This window comes from Cuculus canorus, chromosome 13 (genome assembly GCF_017976375.1).
Source record: "Cuculus canorus isolate bCucCan1 chromosome 13, bCucCan1.pri, whole genome shotgun sequence".
NCBI lineage: Eukaryota > Metazoa > Chordata > Aves > Cuculiformes > Cuculidae > Cuculus > Cuculus canorus.
The window spans coordinates 21693334-21704440 of record NC_071413.1 but is presented as its reverse complement, the minus strand read 5'-3'; the positions used below and the strand labels follow the sequence as shown (position 1 = coordinate 21704440).

Genomic DNA, 11107 nt, shown 5'->3' with positions numbered 1-11107 from the left:
GGTGGGTCTGCATCTGAAATAGTCAACTTTAGGGTCCTCAGTTCAAAGAAAATGCTGAGAAAGTGCAGAGGATGTAGTAGGTAGATACTACGATGGGGCCTCAGAGTACCTTACGAGGAAAGGTTGAGGGAGTCAGTCTTGTTTGGTGAAGGAGGCTAAAGTGGTCTGCTAGAAGCCTACATCTACTTGAAGGTCAGTTATGAAGACAGAGCTGAGTTCTCCTCCACAGTGGCAGATCTTAACCATAGGTAGATGTCTCTACTTCAGATGTTCAAGCCAAATGTTAGAAAACATTTTTACCAGATGGGTAATGCAGTACTGGAATGGGCAACTCAGGTTGCATAGTCTCCACGCTTTAAGGTTTTCTAGACTCAGCTAGGCAAAGCCATTGCTGACCTGATCCAGCACTGCCGATAGTCCTACTTTGAGCAGGAAGCTGAGCTAGAAAATGCCAAAAGTCCAGAATATCTTTAATTTTGTGGTAACTATGAGAGGGGTGAGGCAAGGGAACAAGTTGCCCGGGGAAGTTGTGGATGCCCCATCCCTGGAGGTGTTCAAGGCCAGGTTGGATCTAGTGGGACATGTCTGTGCCCATGGCAGGGGTTTGGAACTAGGTGATCTTTAAGGTCCCTTCCAACCCAAACTATTCTATGATTCTAAGGTCTAATTGCATTCCAGCTAGGCCTTTTGCATATACATTCAGACTACAGATTTATGGGACTGCTGGATGCACAGAGCAGACTTTAGGAGAAAGCAGTCATTTCAGTTGATTGCATTTATTCAAACTTTTCTGTCCATGAAGACTGTCATTATTTAGAGACAGATTTTAGAAACCAGTGTGAGTCAATGAGGTTCTGTCCACAGACTTCTGTTGGTTTTGTATCAAATCCTAACTCCCCAACAGGGAGGGACAAACCGTGAGGCAGTTACCTAATCCTCTTATGATCATAGGAAAGTCCCTTATATCTAAAAATCATGTGGCTAGGTCTCCCTGGCCTGAGAGCAAGCACACCACAAGCAGGAAGCATGGGGTACGCCTTCGTGCACAGTGCGCTATTTCCTGGCCAATATCAGCTTTCTCTGCCCAGCACACCCCTCCAAAAGTGAAATTAGTATGAGGGACGTGAAGGACCAGTAAAACAAGTAGGCTGTAACAGTCCTGGAGGAGGCTGGAAGCACATCAACTTCCTGTGGCCAAAGGATCCTCCTTCCCTTGGCTTCACTTTATCAACAAAGTGTCCATTTCTGTCCATAGTCCATACTTCTTTAAGAAGTACATTAAAATTGTTTTCCCCTGTTTAAGGCATTAACCTGTCAGGCTGAGACTGTACTGCAGCAGAATCACAGCTGTTCAAAATCCTTACAGCTCATTAAACAAACTTCTTAGGGGCAGCCTTGTGGACAGTTTGAAGGGCTTGATTTTGCAGAAATTCTTTGACAATTAAAGTAGTCTTAGGTACTTCTGTATTTTTAGAATATCATGTGCTCGGAAAACAGAGCCCTAGAATAACCTTGCATTTGTTTACTCCTTTTGACTATTCTTTCAGCTTAAAAAAAACCAAACTCGGGATAAAACTATAAAGCGTAGTTTTAATTCATATTTGAGAAACCAGAAACCTACAGGCCAATTTGCAGCACAGGTCTGAACTCATGAAACATCATTATTACTGAACATCTTAATTGAAAAGAATCACCTAGTATTTTACTTACACATAATTTATCCAGGGAAATTTAAAGCCTCTCATGTGCTATGAAAGCTTATAAATAATGGAAAAGGAAAAAAACTCTATAAGCTCACACAAGGGCTTTCTTGTGCAGAAATCAGATAAAAGTAAGAAAACTAAAAACTAAAACTTAGTTTGACTGTCAGGAAGTTGTTGTGTGGTTGTTTTTTGTTTGTTTGTTTGTTTTTTAATTATGGGAACTACTTGGCATAAAACCTTACAGCAAGGAATAGGCAAGATAGGCAAGATAGGCATTGAATCTCTCTAATCTCCTATGCATAGGATTCATTCATTGGCATACAGATACCTAAATACATAGATACTGGAGAAGTACAGACAATTCATGCCAAAACCAGCAGCTACTTGATGCCTAGAGACTGTGTTGCTATCATCAGGGACGGGGAAAACTGAGATCCCAAAAGAAATACCACTGAGTGCACTTCCGGGGAAACAACAATGAACAGGAAGGTAAACTTATGATGACCCTTAGGCAAATGTCTATAGGTTCCCTTATTTAGTGAGCAAATCCAGCCATCACAGCAAGATTGGAATTACACATAGCAGGGAGTGTCTGTCTGTAACTGCAGGAAGAACTCGGAAGCAGTATGTTATTTCTCATATGTACATTTGTTCATGCTAAATGACAGCCCAAGTCTTTCAGAAGAGCCATGGATCTCAAGAAACCTAAAAGACTGTGTTTTATTTCATTCAGAAGACAGACAAAATTCTCAGCCTCTGAGCATCAAAGAACAAACACCACATTTAAACTTGTCAGTGTCCAAAGTGTCTTTTAAGGCCTGACCATAACAATGCAAGAACTAGAACATGGTTTTTAAATCCAAAACTTGGTTTTGTGGACACAGCGTATAGGAAAGACAAACATGTTCTTAACATCTTAGCATCCTGAAAGTAGGAATAAAAGCAATGCCTAAAGGATAACACTATTAAAGACATGAGTGGTTTGTAGGTCTCTCTCTCATAATAATTAAGCAGAAAGAACCCAGTTACAATCAAATTTAAAACAAAATGGGAGCTTTACAAAAAGCAACATTAAAAGACCATAGCATAAAACAAAGCACTAATAGAGCAAGCAGTGCAATAGAAGAATGACACAGTAGCAGAAGATTGAAACATTCAGATGGCCCAAATACCAAAGCCTCTGATGCATGTTCAGTAAATTCTATGCTTTGATAATGGGTACTATTCTGAAACATCATTTCTCAATCTGTTTTTTTCCAGTTGAGCATCCGTAGAGGATAAGTTTTCGCAAAAATGTAGTTTCTAAGGTACTGTTTCTCTGGCACCATGCATATTTCAGGAGGTCTTGCAGGAAGTGAATATTAAATAATTGAATATTAAAATGTTAAGCTTCAAATCTGTGGCATTCAAGTGCTCTGTATTTCACCTTTATAAAATCTAAGCTATAGTACATCTTTGGCCAACGATATCTTCTCTTAGAAGATAAGACTGAGTACAGGCACTGTACTGACACAGTACTTGCCTGCTCTACTGGGATACTCAAAGATACAAAATGATGTGTCCATTTTACTAAGGAGTCCTTTTTTTAAAAGAAAATTGTTTCCTCAAACACCCATACCATGCTATTTTGGAAAATAGTCATAACATTCACCTTGTCATTAATGAGATGACTAAGCAAGAGTATCACAGCTGCTGGCCTCAGGCAGTTTCTGTAAAATGAGCAGTACCAAGCACCTTTGCCAATTAAATTGCACCACAGCAAGGCATAAATTCTTTACCGAACTGTTTTAAATAGTGGAATCTTAAACACATATCGCAATTCGTGATTCACGTAAGCATGAACAACAAGATGAAGAACTCCTAGACTGCAGAGAGCTTAGGGCATCATATCTCAACTTTTTAAATGGTTTGTAAAAAGTGCCGTAGTCCACATCCCAAGTGTTTGTGATCTGTTTTGGAACATGAGGTACTAAACAGTATTAAGGCAGGGTGGAGAAATACTAAACCTCCAGGTCGATCAATCACGTACCTGCAGATAAATAGTTCCAGTAAGCTAATGGTGAAATGAGAGAGTCCTAGATTGAATGACCTTGGTATGAACGTACGGCATAGGCATGTAAGAGAATATCAAAAGGCTTTCAAAGTCTTTACGCTCACTGAGCAAAACTCAGCTCTTCTAGCCAAAGGAACACAGTGAACACTCCCTCCTTGCTCCCCCAAGCATACCTGTTCCAAGGAGAGACAAAGTCCATCCATATTCACCAAGTCTCCCAAAGAAGCCCATCCTGAAGAAGAGCAGGGCACAAATGTCTTTAGCAATGCCTTGCCTGCCTCCTGGATTTTCTACTGCAAAGTGGGCAAGTTTAATTGTCTTGCTCCCAAGTGCTGTGTTTTCCCTATTTGACAATTCTAAAACATGAAAATACACAAGCAAATACAAATAATCTATAAGGATTCTTTTTAAAAAGAAATCTAATGTAAACTTGATGCTGCTTTTTCCGTTAGGAGGTTGGTTTGTTTGGGGACTTTTTTTTTCACATTTGCAACAACATGTGTTGGGAGTTAAGGTTCAGTTAAGGTTTTTTTGTCGAGAAAGGAAGACGTGCACAACTCAATATGAGTTATAAGCAGGCTCCGTTTATTGCCTTCAGATAGCTCAGTTATATACAGCGCGAGTTAATTATGCCTACTAGTCCTACTCTGATTGGCGAAGCCTAAGGGTTAGGTTTTTACATGTGTCCTTCTACTTGCGGTTTAGCGCCGTCTAGTGTTCCTCATTCTTCAGCGGTTACTTCTTTAAAGTTGTTTACCGAAACTGTCCAAGGTGAGCTCGTCCTTCTCTTCTTGCCATATCGGCATGATTGTACACATTCTTAGTACTTTTCCACTGCCAACGTGGCCTACACTTTGCTGTTAGATAGCAGGTCTAACGATCCATGGCCCTGCTTCCTAGGCCATTCCTCAACAATTCCCCCTTTTTTTTTTTTGTACCAAGAATGTTTGATCTGCTGCTTTAACGAGTAGCTGCTTGCAAATACCCATAATACATGTCAAAACAATAGCGCTAACTATCTCTATAATAAGCAACATAATTAAATATTTTAACAGTCCCGAAAGCCACTCTGAGAATTAAACCAGCTAAAAAACTTGTCCAAACCAAAAAACACTGTGTGTTCTTGCGTTCTTTGAGTGCGTCCAATTAAGGCTTTTATTTCTTTATGTATGGATTCTGAATGATCTGCCAGATCCATACAACACATGCTTTCAAAATCTTCACACCCATGGCCATGCTAATACTAAAGATCTATTGCAGCTCTATTTTGTAATGTAACATGCCCAACACTATTAACATCAGCTAACAAGCCACTCAAAGCCATTGAAGTAGCATTGGTCTGCTTACTCAACCAACATCCCAGATTTGTCAGCTTTGTCAAGGCTGCTGCAGTTGCTACCCCAGGAGCCAATGCTAAGGCAGCTACAAACATGCACTTTAAAGCCATGTAAAAGATACGGTTTGCTACTGACTTCCTTTTGAGTGTTGGTATAATCAAGTCAGCTTGTAGGCAACTTGCATTTAGTGACATGAAGAAAAAATTCAGAATTGCTGCAGTAAACACCAGTGGACTTTCAGTCATCTAGGAAAACACTCTGCTTATGGTAAAATTCTGCTCTACTAAGACTGACTTCTATTGAGTTCATATTCTTTGGATTTGCTCATTAACACACTAAACTGGAATTAAATCCAACACTGCTGGAGATGAGTACTTCCTTCTCTTGTGTGGAAAGCAGCCAACTAACACAGAAGTCATTAAAAAAGGGAGAATTTGCCTTGATTTCCCAACAATCTTTCCAACCACAAGTGTTGTTGACCTTGACAAACCAAAGAAACCTTTGTCAATCTGAGACATTTTAGCTGGGCTAGAATCCATCAATTACATGAGCGATATGAAAAGAACCCCTAACAAAAGAGAAAGCAACTGTTTTTATACCAAGAAATGTACTTATGGAACTTCAATCCTGTTAAAAAATGTGTTAATAAATTAGTTTTAACAGATCTTGCAGTAATCAAGGGACCAAACAGAACAGTTTCAGCTTTTATTTGGAGGCTGCCAAATCAAAAACCTCTCCAGCTTTATTAATTACAGACACAAGAGTTTGGAAGACCACTAAAAAGAAGACAAGAAATTCTCTTATTACACATAACCTCATTGAAAACATATCCGTTTGAGATGCTGAGTTTTCAAGTGTTTGAAATGGCAACAATTACATGCACGCTCCTCAAAGAAGCCTAAACATTGCAGTCTTTGGCTTTTGCTTAGCACTTCTTTCAGTAAATTAATTGCTTAATCTGTGATATCACTATCATTTCTCCCCTGAAAACAATGAGAGAAGAGGGACACTCAGTGAGAGAGCACTGTAGGCAGTGCCCAAACAGGCTAGAGAACCCAAGAGCTGTCCGTCCTCAGCACTGTTACCCATTTAGCTATCTTGCTAGCTCTCTTTGCGAGCATTTCATCTGTAGGAAAGACACTTGTGCCAAAAATTTAATAATTAGGTCACATGGTTTAAGAAAATGTTGCAGTAATAATCTTCTTTTGGGACTGATGATAATTTAGACATTAAAAAGTCAGAATATCTAACTAGCCATTTTAATACAGGCAAATGAACTTAGAATCATAGAATGGTTTTGGTTGGAAAAGACCTGCAAGATCATAGAGTCCAACCAAGTTAAGTCCAACTTAACCAAAAAGTAAACTGTTCCGATAGTATCAGCTTAGTACATTTTTGCATTTTGCTTTTATAAGCTGAAAATAGCAATGCAGCAGGAGTGAAAACAGACTGTAGGGGCTGGACTTGGTTTTATTGTTCTTTCAAGGAAGTAGCAACAGAAAGATGTTACTTTTTGTGAATTCCCCCTTTGCATGCAGGAGACAAAATCCCCAGCAAGGCAGTATCCAAGTCCTGAAGAGATCATAGAATCACCAGGTTGGAAAGGACCCACTGGATCATTGAGTCCAACCATTCCCAACACTCCCTTAAACCATGTCCCTAAGCACTTCATCAACGCATTCCTTAAACACCTCTAGGGAAGGTGACTCGACCACCTCCCTGGGCAGCCTATTCCAGTGCCCAATGACTCTTTCTGTGAAGAATTTTTTTCTGATATCCAGCCTGAACCTCCCCTGGCGGAGCTTCAGGCCATTCCCCCTTGTCCTGTCCTCTGTCACTTGGGAGAAGAGCCCAGCTCCCTCCTCTCCACAACCTCCTTTCAGGAAGTTGTAGAGAGTAATAAGGTCTCCCCTCAGACTCCTCTTTCCTCACTGCTGGCTCATGTTCAGTCGGCTGTCAACCAGCACCCCCAGGTCCTTCTCCTCTGTACAGCTCTCCAGCCACTCTTCCCCCAGTCTGTAGCACTGCATAGGGTTGTTGTGCCCCAAGTGCAGGACCCGGCGTTTGGCCTTGTTGAACCTCATGCCATTGGCCTCGGCCCAGCAGTCCAGCCTGTTCAGATCCCTTTGCAGAGCCTCCCTACCCTCCAGCAGATCCACACTTCCTCCCAGCTTAGTGTCATCTGCAAACTTGCTGAGGGTGCACTCGATGCCTTCATCCAGGTCATTGATAAAGACATTGAACAGAGCTGGACCCAGTACTGAGCCCTGAGGAACTCCACTTGTGACTGGCCTCCAGCTGGAGTTAACTCCATTGACCACCACTCTCTGGGCCCGGCCATCAAACCAGTTTTCAACCCAGGAGAGTGTGCGCCCATCCAGGCCAGAGGCTGGCAGTTTCTGAAGCAGAATGCTGTGAGAAACTGTGTCAAAGGCTTTACTGAAGTCCAAGAAGACTACATCCACAGCCCTTCCCCCATCCAGTAGTTGAGTCATTTTGTCATAGAAGGCGATCAGGTTAGTCTGGCAAGATCTGCCTTTTGTAAACCCATGTTGACTGGGCCTGACCACCCGGTCCTCTTGCATGTGCTTCATGATAGCACTCAAGATTACCTGTTCCATGACTTTTCCCGGCACTGAGGTCAGACTGACAGGCCTGTAGTTCCCTGGATCCTCCCTGCAACCCTTCTTGTAAATGGACACAACATTAGCCATCCTCTAGTCTAGTGGAACTTCCCAAGTCAGCCAGGACCGCTGGAAGATGATGGAAAGGGGTTTGGAAAGGACATCTGCCAGCTCCTTCAATACTCTTGGGTGGATCCCATCCGGCCCATAGACTTGTAGGTGTCTAGATGGGCAAGCAAGTCTCTAACCGCCTCCTCCTCTTGGATCATGGGAGCCTCATTCTGCTCCTCTAACTCCTGGGTTTGTACATGGAGGGAACAACTTTCCTTGCTATCAAAGACTGAGGCAAAGAAGGCATTAAGTACCTCAGCCTTGTCCTTATCCCCTGTCACTGTTGTTCCTTCTGCATCCAATAGGGACTGAATATTCTCCCTAGTCCTCCTTCTCTTGTTGATGTATTTGTAGAAAGATTTTTTATTATCTTCCACAGACTTAGCCAATTTGATTTCTAGTTGGGCCTTAGCCCTCCTGATTTTTTCCCTGCACGATCTCACTTCCTCCCTGTACCCCACCCAAGACGCCTGCCCTTTCCTCCAAAGCTCATAGACCTTCTTCTTCTTTTTGAAGCATTCCAAAATCTTCCTGCTCAACCAAGCTGGCTTTTTCCCCCGCCGGCTCCTTTTCTGGAACATGGGGATAGCTTGCTCCTGAGCTGCTAGGATTTCATTTTTGAAGAGCGCCCAGCCCTCGTGGGCTCCTTTGCCCTGAAGGACTGTCTCCTATGGGACTTTGCCAACCAACCTTCTGAACAGTCCAAAGTCTGCCCTCTGGAAGTTTAACGTGACTGTTTTGCTAATCCCCTTCTTTATCCCACCTAGAACTGAAAACCCTATCATCTCATGTTTGGTTAGTCCCAGGCGTCCCCCAACCGTCACATCCGCCACAAGACCTTCCCTATTCTCAAACAGCAGGTCAAGGAGGGCACCCTCCCTTGTTGGTTCACTAACCAGTTGTGTGAAGAAGTTGTCTGCCACACGCTCCAGGAACCTCCTAGACTGCTTCCTTTTTGCTATATTGTACTCCCAGCAGATATCCGGAAGATTGAAGTCACCCATGAGGACAAGAGGTAGAGATCTAGAGACCGTCCCCAGCTGTTTATAGAAGAGCTCGTCAGCTGCCTCCTCTTGGCTGGGTGGTCTGTAGCAGACTCCCATCACAATGCCTGCCTTCTTGTGGGCTCCTCTGATTTTAACCAATACTCCTACTTTCTCTTTGCTTCAGTAGTACAGGAAAGCAGGCAAAAACCAGACAGCTGGGTGGAAAACATTGAAAAGGAAACAGTTTGAAATTGTGCAAGAGAAGCTGATGACCCCTAACACTGGCAGGCCTAGGGAAAAGCCATGATCTTTCCAACTTACATAGGTGTGAGATGTTGGCTCAAGTTCAGAATTTTGAGAAGCAGCAGGCATTGAATATATTTCCACAATGGTATGCACACCTCCAGAAAATATTTTCCTCTTAAAGCAAAATACAGAGGTATACATTTGGCAGTGTGTCAACCAAATCTAGTGACTCTGTCAATTAATAGGCAGTGGTTATGCTGCCACTCAGAAGCAACTCAACAGGATGAAGGAACAAGCAAACAGAAGTTCCATGAAGTTCAAAGGGAATTCCACACCTGGGAAGAATAACCCCAGGCACCAGCAAATGCTGGGGACCAGCTAGCTGGAAAGCTGCTCTGCAGAAAAGAACCTTCGGGTTCTTGGTAGATAAGCAGCTGAATGTGAGCCAGCGATGTGCCTTTGTGGCAAAGAAAGACAGCAAGCACCTTGGGCTGCATTAGGAAAAACATTGCCTGTAGGTCAAGAAAGATCTTACACAGCACTGTGAGACCATATCTGGAGTTACATCTGCAGTTCTGGGCTTAACAGTACAAGGAAGACATGGACATACTGGAATGAGTCTAGCAAAAGGTCAGGAAGATTAGATAACTAAGCAGTCAGAGGAAAGGCTGGGAGAATGAAGATTGCAGACCTTCAAGATAAGGCTCAGAGGGATCTTACTAACGTATATAGACACAACATGTAGAAGTAAAGAAGAGGGAGCAAGACTCTTAATGTTGCCTAGTGAATGAACAAAAGGCAACAGGCAGAAATTGAAATACAGGAAAACACTATAAAGGTGATTACAAATACTGGAACAAGATATCCAGAGAGGCTGAAGTCTCCATCCTTAAAGATGTTTAGAACCCAATTGGGCACAGTCCTATAAGCACAGCTTGATTACAGAACTCTTTTTTGTTTGTTTGTTTTTGAAAAAACTTTCTGTAAAGTAGCTGTGGAATGTACTTTTAAGAAAGGTTATTGCTTAAGCAGCGTTAGAAAGCAGATCCATCAGGAAGATCAAACTAAAGAATAATTGCTTAGGCAGTAAATACCATGTTATATGCATACATTTTTCTTATTTAATAAAATATTTATTATACTACAATCCTGAATTTTATCTATTTTCATGCTTTTGATTTTTCCATGATACAGTATTGTCTAGAAAAAATATGTATGCTAAGTCAGATCAGGTATAGCACAACTAACAACTTCACCCTGCTCCTGTAACTGTAAAAGCTCAGTTCCTGACTCAAAAATGCAGTGGAGTCTCATAACAGTGAGATATTGTGATATACATTATAAGCATAAAAGAAAAGTAATAAATAAAGTGAATAAAGGAATCAAAGACTGACAACAATGATAGGTTGAAATAATAAGTCCTACCATTATATGTCACAGTTTTTTAATAACAGCTAAGTATAACTGAATTCTTAAAATTCACAAGCACAAGTTCATGAGCTTCCTTAAGCTTGGTCTACAAGGAACACAAAGCTAAAGCCACCAGCACAAATCAATCCATACCCTTCTCATAGTAATGTAATGATTTGAGGTCTATACTATGTTTTACTTCAGAAGAAGACTCCCAAAGATATTGAATTCCCAGGGTTGTTTTAAATTAAGGAGCTCGGGAGAAGAGTTAAAAAGAAGAGAATATACATGAAGATGAGTCTTCGGTGCTACAGAAAGCAGTAAGTTCTTACAAAGCTCTAAAGACTTTGCTTGTAACTAGAGTCACACTGCAGTTTCAATACACCTGGATTTAAAAAAAATTAGCCGTGAGATGCAAGTTTTCAGAAAATCATGCAATATTAATTTCAGCACCCATGGAACTACTTATAATTCAAGGAAGCTTTCAATTCTGTCTATCCCACCTGCTCTTTGTCTCACCTGACTTCACATCATTCTACTTCTTTTGTTTGAAGAGAAAAAAAAGAAAAAGGCTACCACAAAGACTCTTCCTATATTTATGTTATTCTATATCCACTAGAGCATTTAATTGAAAGAA

The 11107-nt window shown here is 41.5% G+C and overlaps 1 long non-coding RNA gene across 1 annotated transcript in view; it reads left to right on the top strand.

Moving 5' to 3' along the window:
* LOC128853539 (uncharacterized) overlaps window positions 1-10788 on the top strand; it is a 37547-nt gene extending 26759 nt beyond the window's left edge. Inside the window, exon 4 of the long non-coding RNA XR_008452137.1 lies at window positions 10675-10788. This is a non-coding gene — a long non-coding RNA (uncharacterized LOC128853539). The remainder of the gene's footprint in view (window positions 1-10674) is intronic.
* The last annotated feature ends 319 nt before the right edge of the window (window positions 10789-11107 follow it).